This window comes from Ambystoma mexicanum, chromosome 4q, assembly GCF_040938575.1.
Source record: "Ambystoma mexicanum isolate Mex_15411 chromosome 4q, UKY_AmexF1_1, whole genome shotgun sequence".
Lineage (NCBI taxonomy): Eukaryota > Metazoa > Chordata > Amphibia > Caudata > Ambystomatidae > Ambystoma > Ambystoma mexicanum.
Window position 1 is genome coordinate 527,045,453 of NC_090928.1, and position 16,761 is coordinate 527,062,213.

The following is a 16,761-nucleotide window of genomic DNA, read 5'->3' on the forward strand; positions in this document are numbered from 1 at the left end:
AAAGCACTACAATTTTAGTTGTTATCGCCCAACGTGGGGCTCAAACCCACGACCCTGAGATTAAGAGTCTCATGCTCTACCGACTGAGCTAGCCGGGCTACTTTGGATGCCTATAGTTTTCTTCCCTATCCCTGCACTGCCGCTTTCCACAGCTAGGATGCTGTGTAATCATAGGCTCTGGTGGAGTTTGGAAAGAAAATACACATCAGCCAGAGGCAGAAATAGTCTAAGAAAGTATCAAACACAATTACCAGTCAATATCAGAACGCATTGAAGAATATCAGGAAATAGCCGATTAAACCTGTGTGAAAAAAAGTCTTATTTGTGTTTTCTCCACTTTATTTTATAGTAAGATGATACATACTTTTTCTTTTACAGTGAATACATTAAGGTGTGGTATTGCCCCATTACACATCATCCAGACATGCATTCATATATTGCATGTTAACAATCAAAATATTGCAAATATTGTAAAGAGACTTTCAATTTCTATTTTTTTGGTCAAAAAGCACTAAAATTTTAGTTGTTTTCGCCCAGCGTGGGGCTCAAACCCAAGACCCTGAGATTAAGAGTCTCATGCTCTACCGACTGAGCCAGCCAGGCTCCTTTGGATGCCGATAGTTTTCTTCCCTATCCCTGCACTGCCGTTTTCCACAGATAGGATGTATTTTTTTGGTCAAAAAGCACTATAATTTTAGTTGTTTTCACCCAACGTGGGGCTCGAACCCACGACCCTGAGATTAAGAGTATCATGCTCTACCGACTGAGCTAGCTGGGCTCCTTTGGATACCTATAGTTTTCTTCCCTATCCCTGCACTGCCGCTTTCCACAGATAGGATGTATTTTTTTGGTCAAAAAGCATTACAATTTTAGTTGTGTTTGCCCAACGTGGGCTCGAACCCACGACCCTGAAATTAAGAGTATCATGCTCTACCGACTGAGCTAGCCGGGTTCCTTTGGATGCCTATAGTTTTCTTCCCTATCCCTGCACTGCCGTTTTCCACAGATAGGATGCTGTGTAATCATAGGCTCTGGTGGAGTTTGGAAAGAAAATACACATCAGCCAGAGGCAGAAATAGTCTAAGAATGTATCAAACACAATTACCAGTCAATATCAGAACGCATTGAAGAATATCAGGAAATAGCCGATTAAACCTGTGTGGAAAAAAGTCCTATTTGTGTTTTCTCCACTTTATTTTATAGTAAGATGATACATACCTTTTCTTTTACAGTGAATACATTAAGGTGTGGTATTGCCCCATTACACATCATCCAGACATGCATTCATATATTTCATGTTAACAATGAAAATATTGCAAATATTGTAAAGAGACTTTCAATTTCTATTTTTTTGGTCAAAAAGCATTAAAATTTTAGTTGTTTTCGCCCAACGTGGGGCTCGCACCCACGACCCTGAGATTAAGAGTCTCATGCTCTACCGACTGAGCTAGCCGGGCTCCTTTGGATGCCTATAGTTTTCTTCCCTATCCCTGCACTGCCGTTTTCCACAGATAGGATGCTGTGTAATCATAGGCTCTGGTGGAGTTTGGAAAGAAAATACACATCAGCCAGAGGCAGAAATAGTCTAAGAAAGTATCAAACACAATTACCAGTCAATATCAGAACGCATTGAAGAATATCAGGAAATAGCCGATTAAACCTGTGTGGAAAAAAGTCCTATTTGTGTTTTCTCCACTTTATTTTATAGTAAGATGATACATACTTTTTCTTTTACAGTGAATACATTAAGGTGTGGTATTGCCCCATTAAGCATCATCCAGACATGCATTCATATATTTCATGTTAACAATGAAAATATTGCAAATATTGTAAAGAGACTTTCAATTTCTATTTTTTTGGTCAAAAAGCATTAAAATTTTGGTTGTTTTCGCCCAACGTGGGGCTCGCACCCACGACCCTGAGATTAAGAGTCTCATGCTCTACCGACTGAGCTAGCCGGGCTCCTTTGGATGCCTATAGTTTTCTTCCCTATCCCTGCACTGCCGTTTTCCACAGATAGGATGCTGTGTAATCATAGGCTCTGGTGGAGTTTGGAAAGAAAATACACATCAGCCAGAGGCAGAAATAGTCTAAGAAAGTATCAAACACAATTACCAGTCAATATCAGAACGCATTGAAGAATATCAGGAAATAGCCGGTTAAACATGTGTGGAAAAAAGTCTTATTTGTGTTTTCTCCACTTTATTTTATAGTAAGATGATACATACTTTTTCTTTTACAGTGAATACATTAAGGTGTGGTATTGCCCCATTACACATCATCCAGACATGCATTCATATATTGCATGTTAACAATGAAAATATTGCAAATATTGTAAAGAGACTTTCAATTTCTATTTTTTTGGTCAAAAAGCACTAAAATTTTAGTTGTTTTCGCCCAACGTGGGGCTCGAACCCACGACCCTGAGATTAAGAGTCTCATGCTCTACCGACTGAGCTAGCCGGGCTTCTTTGGATGCTTATAGTTTTCTTCCCTATCCCTGCACTGCCGTTTTCCACAGATAGGATGTACTCTGGTGGAGTTTGGAAAGAAAATACACATCAGCCAGAGGCAGAAATAGTCTAAGAAAGTATCAAACACAATTACCAGTCAATATCAGAACGCATTGAAGAATATCAGGAAATAGCCGATTAAACCTGTGTGAAAAAAAGTCTTATTTGTGTTTTCTCCACTTTATTTTATAGTAAGATGATGCATACTTTTTCTTTTACAGTGAATACATTAAGGTATGGTATTGCCCCATTACACATCATCCAGACATGCATTCATATATTGCATGTTAACAATGAAAATATTGCAAAGAGACTTTCAATTTCTATTTTTTTGGTCAAAAAGCACTACAATTTTAGTTGTTATCGCCCAACGTGGGGCTCAAACCCACGACCCTGAGATTAAGAGTCTCATGCTCTACCGACTGAGCTAGCCGGGCTACTTTGGATGCCTATAGTTTTCTTCCCTATCCCTGCACTGCCGCTTTCCACAGCTAGGATGCTGTGTAATCATAGGCTCTGGTGGAGTTTGGAAAGAAAATACACATCAGCCAGAGGCAGAAATAGTCTAAGAAAGTATCAAACACAATTACCAGTCAATATCAGAACGCATTGAAGAATATCAGGAAATAGCCGATTAAACCTGTGTGGAAAAAAGTCTTATTTGTGTTTTCTCCACTTTATTTTATAGTAAGATGATACATACTTTTTCTTTTACAGTGAATACATTAAGGTGTGGTATTGCCCCATTACACATCATCCAGACATGCATTCATATATTGCATGTTAACAATCAAAATATTGCAAATATTGTAAAGAGACTTTCAATTTCTATTTTTTTGGTCAAAAAGCACTAAAATTTTAGTTGTTTTCGCCCAACGTGGGGCTCAAACCCACGACCCTGAGATTAAGAGTCTCATGCTCTACCGACTGAGCTAGCCAGGCTCCTTTGGATGCCTATAGTTTTCTTCCCTATCCCTGCACTGCCGTTTTCCACAGATAGGATGTATTTTTTTGGTCAAAAAGCACTATAATTTTAGTTGTTTTCACCCAACGTGGGGCTCGAAGCCACGACCCTGAGATTAAGAGTCTCATGCTCTACCGACTGAGCTAGCCAGGCTCCTTTGGACGCCTATAGTTTTCTTCCCTATCCCTGCACTGCTGTTTTCCACAGATAGGATGTATTTTTTTGGTCAAAAAGCATTACAATTTTAGTTGTGTTCGCCCAACATGGGCTCGAACCCACGACCCTGAGATTAAGAGTATCATGCTCTACCGACTGAGCTAGCCGGGCTCCTTTGGATGCCTATAGTTTTCTTCCCTATCCCTGCACTGCCGTTTTCCACAGATAGGATGCTGTGTAATCATAGGCTCTGGTGGAGTTTGGAAAGAAAATACACATCAGCCAGAGGCAGAAATAGTCTAAGAAAGTATCAAACACAATTACCAGTCAATATCAGAATGCATTGAAGAATATCAGGAAATAGCCGATTAAACCTGTGTGGAAAAAAGTCCTATTTGTGTTTTCTCCACTTTATTTTATAGTAAGATGATACATACTTTTTCTTTTACAGTGAATACATTAAGGTGTGGTATTGCCCCATTACACATCATCCAGACATGCATTCATATATTGCATGTTAACAATGAAAATATTGCAAATATTGTAAAGAGACTTTCAATTTCTATTTTTTTGGTCAAAAAGCACTAAAATTTTAGTTGTTTTCGCCCAAAGTGGGGCTCGAACCCACGACCCTGAGATTAAGAGTCTCATGCTCTACCGACTGAGCTAGCCGGGCTTCTTTGGATGCTTATAGTTTTCTTCCCTATCCCTGCACTGCCGTTTTCCACAGATAGGATGTACTCTGGTGGAGTTTGGAAAGAAAATACACATCAGCCAGAGGCAGAAATAGTCTAAGAAAGTATCAAACACAATTACCAGTCAATATCAGAACGCATTGAAGAATATCAGGAAATAGCCGATTAAACCTGTGTGGAAAAAAGTCTTATTTGTGTTTTCTCCACTTTATTTTTATAGTAAGATGATGCATACTTTTTCTTTTACAGTGAATACATTAAGGTATGGTATTGCCCCATTACACATCATCCAGACATGCATTCATATATTGCATGTTAACAATGAAAATATTGCAAAGAGACTTTCAATTTCTATTTTTTTGGTCAAAAAGCACTACAATTTTAGTTGTTTTCGCCCAACGTGGGGCTCAAACCCACGACCCTGAGATTAAGAGTCTCATGCTCTACCGACTGAGCTAGCCGGGCTCCTTTGGATGCCTATAGTTTTCTTCCCTATCCCTGCACTGCCGCTATCCACAGATAGGATGCTGTGTAATCATAGGCTCTGGTGGAGTTTGGAAAGAAAATACACATCAGCCAGAGGCAGAAATAGTCTAAGAATGTATCAAACACAATTACCAGTCAATATCAGAACGCATTGAAGAATATCAGGAAATAGCCGATTAAACCTGTGTGGAAAAAAGTCTTATTTGTGTTTTCTCCACTTTATTTTATAGTAAGATGATACATACTTTTTCTTTTACAGTGAATACATTAAGGTGTGGTATTGCCCCATTACACATCATCCAGACATGCATTCATATATTGCATGTTAACAATCAAAATATTGCAAATATTGTAAAGAGACTTTCAATTTCTATTTTTTTGGTCAAAAAGCACTAAAATTTTAGTTGTTTTCGCCCAACGTGGGGCTCAAACCCACGACCCTGAGATTAAGAGTCTCATGCTCTACCGACTGAGCTAGCCAGGCTCCTTTGGATGCCTATAGTTTTCTTCCCTATCCCTGCACTGCCGTTTTCCACAGATAGGATGTATTTTTTTGGTCAAAAAGCATTACAATTTTAGTTGTGTTCGCCCAGCGTGGGCTCGAACCCACGACCCTGAGATTAAGAGTATCATGCTCTACCGACTGAGCTAGCCGGGCTCCTTTGGATGCCTATAGTTTTCTTCCCTATCCCTGCACTGCCGTTTTCCACAGATAGGATGCTGTGTAATCATAGGCTCTGGTGGAGTTTGGAAAGAAAATACACATCAGCCAGAGGCAGAAATAGTCTAAGAAAGTATCAAACACAATTACCAGTCAATATCAGAACGCATTAAAGAATATCAGGAAATAGCCGATTAAACCTGTGTGGAAAAAAGTCCTATTTGTGTTTTCTCCACTTTATTTTATAGTAAGATGATACATACTTTTTCTTTTACAGTGAATACATTAAGGTATGGTATTGCCCCATTACACATCATCCAGACATGCATTCATATATTGCATGTTAACAATCAAAATATTGCAAATATTGTAAAGAGACTTTCAATTTCTATTTTTTTGGTCAAAAAGCACTAAACTTTTAGTTGTTTTCGCCCAGCGTGGGGCTCAAACCCAAGACCCTGAGATTAAGAGTCTCATGCTCTACCGACTGAGCCAGCCAGGCTCCTTTGGATGCCGATAGTTTTCTTCCCTATCCCTGCACTGCCGTTTTCCACAGATAGGATGTATTTTTTTGGTCAAAAAGCACTATAATTTTAGTTGTTTTCACCCAACGTGGGGCTCGAACCCACGACCCTGAGATTAAGAGTATCATGCTCTACCGACTGAGCTAGCTGGGCTCCTTTGGATACCTCTAGTTTTCTTCCCTATCCCTGCACTGCCTTTTTCCACAGATAGGATGCTGTGTAATCATAGGCTCTGGTGGAGTTTGGAAAGAAAATACACATCAGCCAGAGGCAGAAATAGTCTAAGAAAGTATCAAACACAATTACCAGTCAATATCAGAACGCATTGAAGAATATCAGGAAATAGCCGATTAAACCTGTGTGGAAAAAAGTCCTATTTGTGTTTTCTCCACTTTATTTTATAGTAAGATGATACATACTTTTTCTTTTACAGTGAATACATTAAGGTGTGGTATTGCCCCATTACACATCATCCAGACATGCATTCATATATTGCATGTTAACAATGAAAATATTGCAAATATTGTAAAGAGACTTTCAATTTCTATTTTTTTGGTCAAAAAGCACTAAAATTTTAGCTGCTTTCGCCCAACGTGGGGCTCGAACCCACGACCCTGAGATTAAGAGTCTCATGCTCTACCGACTGAGCTAGCCGGGCTTCTTTGGATGCTTATAGTTTTCTTCCCTATCCCTGCACTGCCGTTTTCCACAGATAGGATGTACTCTGGTGGAGTTTGGAAAGAAAATACACATCAGCCAGAGGCAGAAATAGTCTAAGAAAGTATCAAACACAATTACCAGTCAATATCAGAACGCATTGAAGAATATCAGGAAATAGCCGATTAAACCTGTGTGGAAAAAAGTCTTATTTGTGTTTTCTCCACTTTATTTTATAGTAAGATGATGCATACTTTTTCTTTTACAGTGAATACATTAAGGTATGGTATTGCCCCATTACACATCATCCAGACATGCATTCATATATTGCATGTTAACAATGAAAATATTGCAAAGAGACTTTCAATTTCTATTTTTTTGGTCAAAAAGCACTACAATTTTAGTTGTTTTCGCCCAACGTGGGGCTCAAACCCACGACCCTGAGATTAAGAGTCTCATGCTCTACCGACTGAGCTAGCCGGGCTTCTTTGGATGCCTATAGTTTTCTTCCCTATCCCTGCACTGCCGTTTTCCACAGATAGGATCTATTTTTTTGGTCAAAAAGCATTACAATTTTAGTTGTGTTCGCCCAACGTGGGCTCGAACCCACGACCCTGAGATTAAGAGTATCATGCTCTACCGACTGAGCTAGCCGGGCTCCTTTGGATGCCTATAGTTTTCTTCCCTATCCCTGCACTGCCGTTTTCCACAGATAGGATGCTGTGTAATCATAGGCTCTGGTGGAGTTTGGAAAGAAAATACACATCAGCCAGAGGCAGAAATAGTCTAAGAAAGTATCAAACACAATTACCAGTCAATATCAGAACGCATTGAAGAATATCAGGAAATAGCCGATTAAACCTGTGTGGAAAAAAGTCCTATTTGTGTTTTCTCCACTTTATTTTATAGTAAGATGATACATACTTTTTCTTTTACAGTGAATACATTAAGGTGTGGTATTGCCCCATTACACATCATCCAGACATGCATTCATATATTGCATGTTAACAATGAAAATATTGCAAATATTGTAAAGAGACTTTCAATTTCTATTTTTTTGGTCAAAAAGCACTAAAATTTTAGTTGTTTTCGCCCAACGTGGGGCTCGAACCCACGACCCTGAGATTAAGAGTCTCATGCTCTACCGACTGAGCTAGCCGGGCTTCTTTGGATGCTTATAGTTTTCTTCCCTATCCCTGCACTGCCGTTTTCCACAGATAGGATGTACTCTGGTGGAGTTTGGAAAGAAAATACACATCAGCCAGAGGCAGAAATAGTCTAAGAAAGTATCAAACACAATTACCAGTCAATATCAGAACGCTTTGAAGAATATCAGGAAATAGCCGATTAAACCTGTGTGGAAAAAAGTCTTATTTGTGTTTTCTCCAATTTATTTTATAGTAAGATGATGCATACTTTTTCTTTTACAGTGAATACATTAAGGTATGGTATTGCCCCATTACACATCATCCAGACATGCATTCATATATTGCATGTTAACAATGAAAATATTGCAAAGAGACTTTCAATTTCTATTTTTTTGGTCAAAAAGCACTACAATTTTAGTTGTTTTCGCCCAACGTGGGGCTCAAACCCACGACCCTGAGATTAAGAGTCTCATGCTCTACCGACTGAGCTAGCCGGGCTCCTTTGGATGCTTATAGTTTTCTTCCCTATCCCTGCACTGCCGTTTTCCACAGATAGGATGCTGTGTAATCATAGGCTCTGGTGGAGTTTGGAAAGAAAATACACATCAGCCAGAGGCAGAAATAGTCTAAGAAAGTATCAAACACAATTACCAGTCAATATCAGAACGCATTGAAGAATATCAGGAAATAGCCGATTAAACCTGTGTGGAAAAAAGTCCTATTTGTGTTTTCTCCACTTTATTTTATAGTAAGATGATACATACTTTTTCTTTTACAGTGAATACATTAAGGTGTGGTATTGCCCCATTACACATCATCCAGACATGCATTCATATATTGCATGTTAACAATGAAAATATTGCAAATATTGTAAAGAGACTTTCAATTTCTATTTTTTTGGTCAAAAAGCACTAAAATTTTAGTTGTTTTCGCCCAACGTGGGGCTCGAACCCACGACCCTGAGATTAAGAGTCTCATGCTCTACCGACTGAGCTAACCGGGCTTCTTTGGATGCTTATAGTTTTCTTCCCTATCCCTGCACTGCCGTTTTCCACAGATAGGATGTACTCTGGTGGAGTTTGGAAAGAAAATACACATCAGCCAGAGGCAGAAATAGTCTAAGAAAGTATCAAACACAATTACCAGTCAATATCAGAACGCTTTGAAGAATATCAGGAAATAGCCGATTAAACCTGTGTGGAAAAAAGTCTTATTTGTGTTTTCTCCAATTTATTTTATAGTAAGATGATGCATACTTTTTCTTTTACAGTGAATACATTAAGGTATGGTATTGCCCCATTACACATCATCCAGACATGCATTCATATATTGCATGTTAACAATGAAAATATTGCAAAGAGACTTTCAATTTCTATTTTTTTGGTCAAAAAGCACTACAATTTTAGTTGTTTTCGCCCAACGTGGGGCTCAAACCCACGACCCTGAGATTAAGAGTCTCATGCTCTACCGACTGAGCTAGCCGGGCTCCTTTGGATGCTTATAGTTTTCTTCCCTATCCCTGCACTGCCGTTTTCCACAGATAGGATGCTGTGTAATCATAGGCTCTGGTGGAGTTTGGAAAGAAAATACACATCAGCCAGAGGCAGAAATAGTCTAAGAAAGTATCAAACACAATTACCAGTCAATATCAGAACGCATTGAAGAATATCAGGAAATAGCCGATTAAACCTGTGTGGAAAAAAGTCTTATTTGTGTTTTCTCCACTTTATTTTATAGTAAGATGATACATACTTTTTCTTTTACAGTGAATACATTAAGGTGTGGTATTGCCCCATTACACATCATCCAGACATGCATTCATATATTGCATGTTAACAATGAAAATATTGCAAATATTGTAAAGAGACTTTCAATTTCTATTTTTTTGGTCAAAAAGCACTAAAATTTTAGTTGTTTTCGCCCAACGTGGGGCTCGAACCCACGACCCTGAGATTAAGAGTCTCATGCTCTACCGACTGAGCTAGCCGGGCTTCTTTGGATGCTTATAGTTTTCTTCCCTATCCCTGCACTGCCGTTTTCCACAGATAGGATGTACTCTGGTGGAGTTTGGAAAGAAAATACACATCAGCCAGAGGCAGAAATAGTCTAAGAAAGTATCAAACACAATTACCAGTCAATATCAGAACGCTTTGAAGAATATCAGGAAATAGCCGATTAAACCTGTGTGGAAAAAAGTCTTATTTGTGTTTTCTCCAATTTATTTTATAGTAAGATGATGCATACTTTTTCTTTTACAGTGAATACATTAAGGTATGGTATTGCCCCATTACACATCATCCAGACATGCATTCATATATTGCATGTTAACAATGAAAATATTGCAAAGAGACTTTCAATTTCTATTTTTTTGGTCAAAAAGCACTACAATTTTAGTTGTTTTCGCCCAACGTGGGGCTCAAACCCACGACCCTGAGATTAAGAGTCTCATGCTCTACCGACTGAGCTAGCCGGGCTCCTTTGGATGCTTATAGTTTTCTTCCCTATCCCTGCACTGCCGTTTTCCACAGATAGGATGCTGTGTAATCATAGGCTCTGGTGGAGTTTGGAAAGAAAATACACATCAGCCAGAGGCAGAAATAGTCTAAGAAAGTATCAAACACAATTACCAGTCAATATCAGAACGCATTGAAGAATATCAGGAAATAGCCGATTAAACCTGTGTGGAAAAAAGTCTTATTTGTGTTTTCTCCACTTTATTTTATAGTAAGATGATACATACTTTTTCTTTTACAGTGAATACATTAAGGTGTGGTATTGCCCCATTACACATCATCCAGACATGCATTCATATATTGCATGTTAACAATCAAAATATTGCAAATATTGTAAAGAGACTTTCAATTTCTATTTTTTTGGTCAAAAAGCACTAAAATTTTAGTTGTTTTCGCCCAACGTGGGGCTCAAACCCACGACCCTGAGATTAAGAGTATCATGCTCTACCGACTGAGCTAGCCAGGCTCCTTTGGATGTCTATAGTTTTCTTCCCTATCCCTGCACTGCCGTTTTCCACAGATAGGATGTATTTTTTTGGTCAAAAAGCATTACAATTTTAGTTGTGTTCACCCAACGTGGGCTCGAACCCACGACCCTGAGATTAAGAGTATCATGCTCTACCGACTGAGCTAGCCGGGCTCCTTTGGATGCCTATAGTTTTCTTCCCTATCCCTGCACTGCCGTTTTCCACAGATAGGATGCTGTGTAATCATAGGCTCTGGTGGAGTTTGGAAAGAAAATACACATCAGCCAGAGGCAGAAATAGTCTAAGAAAGTATCAAACACAATTACCAGTCAATATCAGAACGCATTGAAGAATATCAGGAAATAGCCGATTAAACCTGTGTGGAAAAAAGTCCTATTTGTGTTTTCTCCACTTTATTTTATAGTAAGATGATACATACTTTTTCTTTTACAGTGAATACATTAAGGTGTGGTATTGCCCCATTACACATCATCCAGACATGCATTCATATATTGCATGTTAACAATGAAAATATTGCAAATATTGTAAAGAGACTTTCAATTTCTATTTTTTTGGTCAAAAAGCACTAAAATTTCAGTTGTTTTCGCCCAACGTGGGACTCGAACCCACGACCCTGAGATTAAGAGTCTCATGCTCTACCGACTGAGCTAGCCAGGCTCCTTTGGATGCCTATAGTTTTCTTCCCTATCCCTGCATTGCCGTTTTCCACAGATAGGATGTATTTTTTTGGTCAAAAAGCATTACAATTTTAGTTGTGTTCGCCCAACATGGGCTCGAACCCACGACCCTGAGATTAAGAGTATCATGCTCTGCCGACTGAGCTAGCCGGGCTCCTTTGGATGCCTATAGTTTTCTTCCCTATCCCTGCACTGCCGTTTTCCACAGATAGGATGCTGTGTAATCATAGGCTCTGGTGGAGTTTGGAAAGAAAATACACATCAGCCAGAGGCAGAAATAGTCTAAGAAAGTATCAAACACAATTACCAGTCAATATCAGAACGCATTGAAGAATATCAGGAAATAGCCGATTAAACCTGTGTGAAAAAAAGTCTTATTTGTGTTTTCTCCACTTTATTTTATAGTAAGATGATGCATACTTTTTCTTTTACAGTGAATACATTAAGGTATGGTATTGCCCCATTACACATCATCCAGACATGCATTCATATATTGCATGTTAACAATGAAAATATTGCAAAGAGACTTTCAATTTCTATTTTTTTGGTCAAAAAGCACTACAATTTTAGTTGTTATCGCCCAACGTGGGGCTCAAACCCACGACCCTGAGATTAAGAGTCTCATGCTCTACCGACTGAGCTAGCCGGGCTCCTTTGGATGCCTATAGTTTTCTTCCCTATCCCTGCACTGCCGCTTTCCACAGATAGGATGCTGTGTAATCATAGGCTCTGGTGGAGTTTGGAAAGAAAATACACATCAGCCAGAGGCAGAAATAGTCTAAGAAAGTATCAAACACAATTACCAGTCAATATCAGAACGCATTGAAGAATATCAGGAAATAGCCGATTAAACCTGTGTGGAAAAAAGTCTTATTTGTGTTTTCTCCACTTTATTTTATAGTAAGATGATACATACTTTTTCTTTTACAGTGAATACATTAAGGTGTGGTATTGCCCCATTACACATCATCCAGACATGCATTCATATATTGCATGTTAACAATCAAAATATTGCAAATATTGTAAAGAGACTTTCAATTTCTATTTTTTTGGTCAAAAAGCACTAAAATTTTAGTTGTTTTCGCCCAGCGTGGGGCTCAAACCCACGACCTTGAGATTAAGAGTCTCATGCTCTACCGACTGAGCTAGCCAGGCTCCTTTGGATGCCTATAGTTTTCTTCCCTATCCCTGCACTGCCGTTTTCCACAGATAGGATGTATATTTTTGGTCAAAAAGCACTATAATTTTAGTTGTTTTCACCCAACGTGGGGCTCAAACCCACGACCCTGAGATTAAGAGTCTCATGCTCTACCGACTGAGCTAGCCAGGCTCCTTTGGATGCCTATAGTTTTCTTCCCTATCCCTGCACTGCCGTTTTCCACAGATAGGATGTATTTTTTTGGTCAAAAAGCATTACAATTTTAGTTGTGTTCGCCCAACGTGGGCTCGAACCCACGACCCTGAGATTAAGAGTATCATGCTCTACCGACTGAGCTAGCCGGGCTCCTTTGGATGCCTATAGTTTTCTTCCCTATCCCTGCACTGCCGTTTTCCACAGATAGGATGCTGTGTAATCATAGGCTCTGGTGGAGTTTGGAAAGAAAATACACATCAGCCAGAGGCAGAAATAGTCTAAGAAAGTATCAAACACAATTACCAGTCAATATCAGAACGCATTGAAGAATATCAGGAAATAGCCGATTAAACCTGTGTGAAAAAAGTCTTATTTGTGTTTTCTCCACTTTATTTTATAGTAAGATGATGCATACTTTTTCTTTTACAGTGAATACATTAAGGTATGGTATTGCCCCATTACACATCATCCAGACATGCATTCATATATTGCATGTTAACAATGAAAATATTGCAAAGAGACTTTCAATTTCTATTTTTTTGGTCAAAAAGCACTACAATTTTAGTTGTTTTCGCCCAACGTGGGGCTCAAACCCACGACCCTGAGATTAAGAGTCTCATGCTCTACCGACTGAGCTAGCCGGGCTCCTTTGGATGCCTATAGTTTTCTTCCCTATCCCTGCACTGCCGTTTTCCACAGATAGGATGCTGTGTAATCATAGGCTCTGGTGGAGTTTGGAAAGAAAATACACATCAGCCAGAGGCAGAAATAGTCTAAGAAAGTATCAAACACAATTACCAGTCAATATCAGAACGCATTGAAGAATATCAGGAAATAGCCGATTAAACCTGTGTGGAAAAAAGTCCTATTTGTGTTTTCTCCACTTTATTTTATAGTAAGATGATACATACTTTTTCTTTTACAGTGAATACATTAAGGTGTGGTATTGCCCCATTACACATCATCCAGACATGCATTCATATATTTCATGTTAACAATGAAAATATTGCAAATATTGTAAAGAGACTTTTAATTTCTATTTTTTTGGTCAAAAAGCATTAAAATTTTAGTTGTTTCGCCCAACGTGGGGCTCGCACCCACGACCCTGAGATTAAGAGTCTCATGCTCTACCGACTGAGCTAGCCGGGCTCCTTTGGATGCCTATAGTTTTCTTCCCTATCCCTGCACTGCCGCTTTCCACAGATAGGATGCTGTGTAATCATAGGCTCTGGTGGAGTTTGGAAAGAAAATACACATCAGCCAGAGGCAGAAATAGTCTAAGAAAGTATCAAACACAATTACCAGTCAATATCAGAACGCATTGAAGAATATCAGGAAATAGCCGATTAAACCTGTGTGGAAAAAAGTCCTATTTGTGTTTTCTCCACTTTATTTTATAGTAAGATGATACATACTTTTTCTTTTACAGTGAATACATTAAGGTGTGGTATTGCCCCATTACACATCATCCAGACATGCATTCATATATTTCATGTTAACAATGAAAATATTGCAAATATTGTAAAGAGACTTTTAATTTCTATTTTTTTGGTCAAAAAGCATTAAAATTTTAGTTGTTTCGCCCAACGTGGGGCTCGCACCCACGACCCTGAGATTAAGAGTCTCATGCTCTACCGACTGAGATAGCCGGGCTCCTTTGAATGCCTATAGTTTTCTTCCCTATCCCTGCACTGCCGCTTTCCACAGATAGGATGCTGTGTAATCATAGGCTCTGGTGGAGTTTGGAAAGAAAATACACATCAGCCAGAGGCAGAAATAGTCTAAGAAAGTATCAAACACAATTACCAGTCAATATCAGAACGCATTGAAGAATATCAGGAAATAGCCGATTAAACCTGTGTGGAAAAAAGTCTTATTTGTGTTTTCTCCACTTTATTTTATAGTAAGATGATACATACTTTTTCTTTTACAGTGAATACATTAAGGTGTGGTATTGCCCCATTACACATCATCCAGACATGCATTCATATATTGCATGTTAACAATGAAAATATTGCAAATATTCTAAAGAGACTTTCAATTTCTATTTTTTTGGTCAAAAAGCACTAAAATTTTAGTTGCTTTCACCCAACGTGGGGCTCGAACCCACGACCCTGAGATTAAGAGTCTCATGCTCTACCGACTGAGCTAGCCAGGCTCCTTTGGATGCCTATAGTTTTCTTCCCTATCCCTGCACTGCCGTTTTCCACAGATAGGCTGTATTTTTTTGGTCAAAAAGCATTACAATTTTAGTTGTGTTCGCCCAACGTGGGCTCGAACCCACGACCCTGAGATTAAGAGTATCATGCTCTACCGACTGAGCTAGCCGGGCTCCTTTGGATGCCTATAGTTTTCTTCCCTATCCCTGCACTGCCGTTTTCCACAGATAGGATGCTGTGTAATCATAGGCTCTGGTGGAGTTTGGAAAGAAAATACACATCAGCCAGAGGCAGAAATAGTCTAAGAAAGTATCAAACACAATTACCAGTCAATATCAGAACGCATTGAAGAATATCAGGAAATAGCCGATTAAACCTGTGTGAAAAAAAGTCTTATTTGTGTTTTCTCCACTTTATTTTATAGTAAGATGATACATACTTTTTCTTTTACAGTGAATACATTAAGGTGTGGTATTGCCCCATTACACATCATCCAGACATGCATTCATATATTGCATGTTAACAATCAAAATATTGCAAATATTGTAAAGAGACTTTCAATTTCTATTTTTTTGGTCAAAAAGCACTAAAATTTTAGTTGTTTTCGCCCAGCGTGGGGCTCAAACCCAAGACCCTGAGATTAAGAGTCTCATGCTCTACCGACTGAGCCAGCCAGGCTCCTTTGGATGCCGATAGTTTTCTTCCCTATCCCTGCACTGCCGTTTTCCACAGATAGGATGTATTTTTTTGGTCAAAAAGCACTATAATTTTAGTTGTTTTCACCCAACGTGGGGCTCGAACCCACGACCCTGAGATTAAGAGTATCATGCTCTACCGACTGAGCTAGCTGGGCTCCTTTGGATACCTATAGTTTTCTTCCCTATCCCTGCACTGCCTTTTTCCACAGATAGGATGCTGTGTAATCATAGGCTCTGGTGGAGTTTGGAAAGAAAATACACATCAGCCAGAGGCAGAAATAGTCTAAGAAAGTATCAAACACAATTACCAGTCAATATCAGAACGCATTGAAGAATATCAGGAAATAGCCGATTAAACCTGTGTGGAAAAAAGTCCTATTTGTGTTTTCTCCACTTTATTTTATAGTAAGATGATACATACTTTTTCTTTTACAGTGAATACATTAAGGTGTGGTATTGCCCCATTACACATCATCCAGACATGCATTCATATATTGCATGTTAACAATGAAAATATTGCAAATATTGTAAAGAGACTTTCAATTTCTATTTTTTTGGTCAAAAAGCACTAAAATTTTAGCTGCTTTCGCCCAACGTGGGGCTCGAACCCACGACCCTGAGATTAAGAGTCTCATGCTCTACCGACTGAGCTAGCCGGTCTTCTTTGGATGCTTATAGTTTTCTTCCCTATCCCTGCACTGCCGTTTTCCACAGATAGGATGTACTCTGGTGGAGTTTGGAAAGAAAATACACATCAGCCAGAGGCAGAAATAGTCTAAGAAAGTATCAAACACAATTACCAGTCAATATCAGAACGCATTGAAGAATATCAGGAAATAGCCGATTAAACCTGTGTGGAAAAAAGTCTTATTTGTGTTTTCTCCACTTTATTTTATAGTAAGATGATGCATACTTTTTCTTTTACAGTGAATACATTAAGGTATGGTATTGCCCCATTACACATCATCCAGACATGCATTCATATATTGCATGTTAACAATGAAAATATTGCAAAGAGACTTTCAATTTCTATTTTTTTGGTCAAAAAGCACTACAATTTTAGTTGTT

The 16,761-nt window shown here is 38.8% G+C and overlaps 4 non-coding genes across 4 annotated transcripts; all 4 read right to left on the reverse strand.

Moving 5' to 3' along the window:
* Window positions 1-2,394: 2,394 nt before the first annotated feature.
* TRNAK-CUU (transfer RNA lysine (anticodon CUU)) lies at window positions 2,395-2,467 on the reverse strand. The gene has a single exon. It is a non-coding gene; the product is annotated as a tRNA-Lys (tRNA).
* A 4,117-nt stretch (window positions 2,468-6,584) lies between these two features.
* TRNAK-CUU (transfer RNA lysine (anticodon CUU)) lies at window positions 6,585-6,657 on the reverse strand. The gene has a single exon. It is a non-coding gene; the product is annotated as a tRNA-Lys (tRNA).
* A 1,089-nt stretch (window positions 6,658-7,746) lies between these two features.
* Window positions 7,747-7,819, reverse strand: TRNAK-CUU (transfer RNA lysine (anticodon CUU)). The gene has a single exon. It is a non-coding gene; the product is annotated as a tRNA-Lys (tRNA).
* A 1,903-nt stretch (window positions 7,820-9,722) lies between these two features.
* On the reverse strand, window positions 9,723-9,795 carry TRNAK-CUU (transfer RNA lysine (anticodon CUU)). Its single transcript has one exon. It is a non-coding gene; the product is annotated as a tRNA-Lys (tRNA).
* Window positions 9,796-16,761: the final 6,966 nt, after the last annotated feature.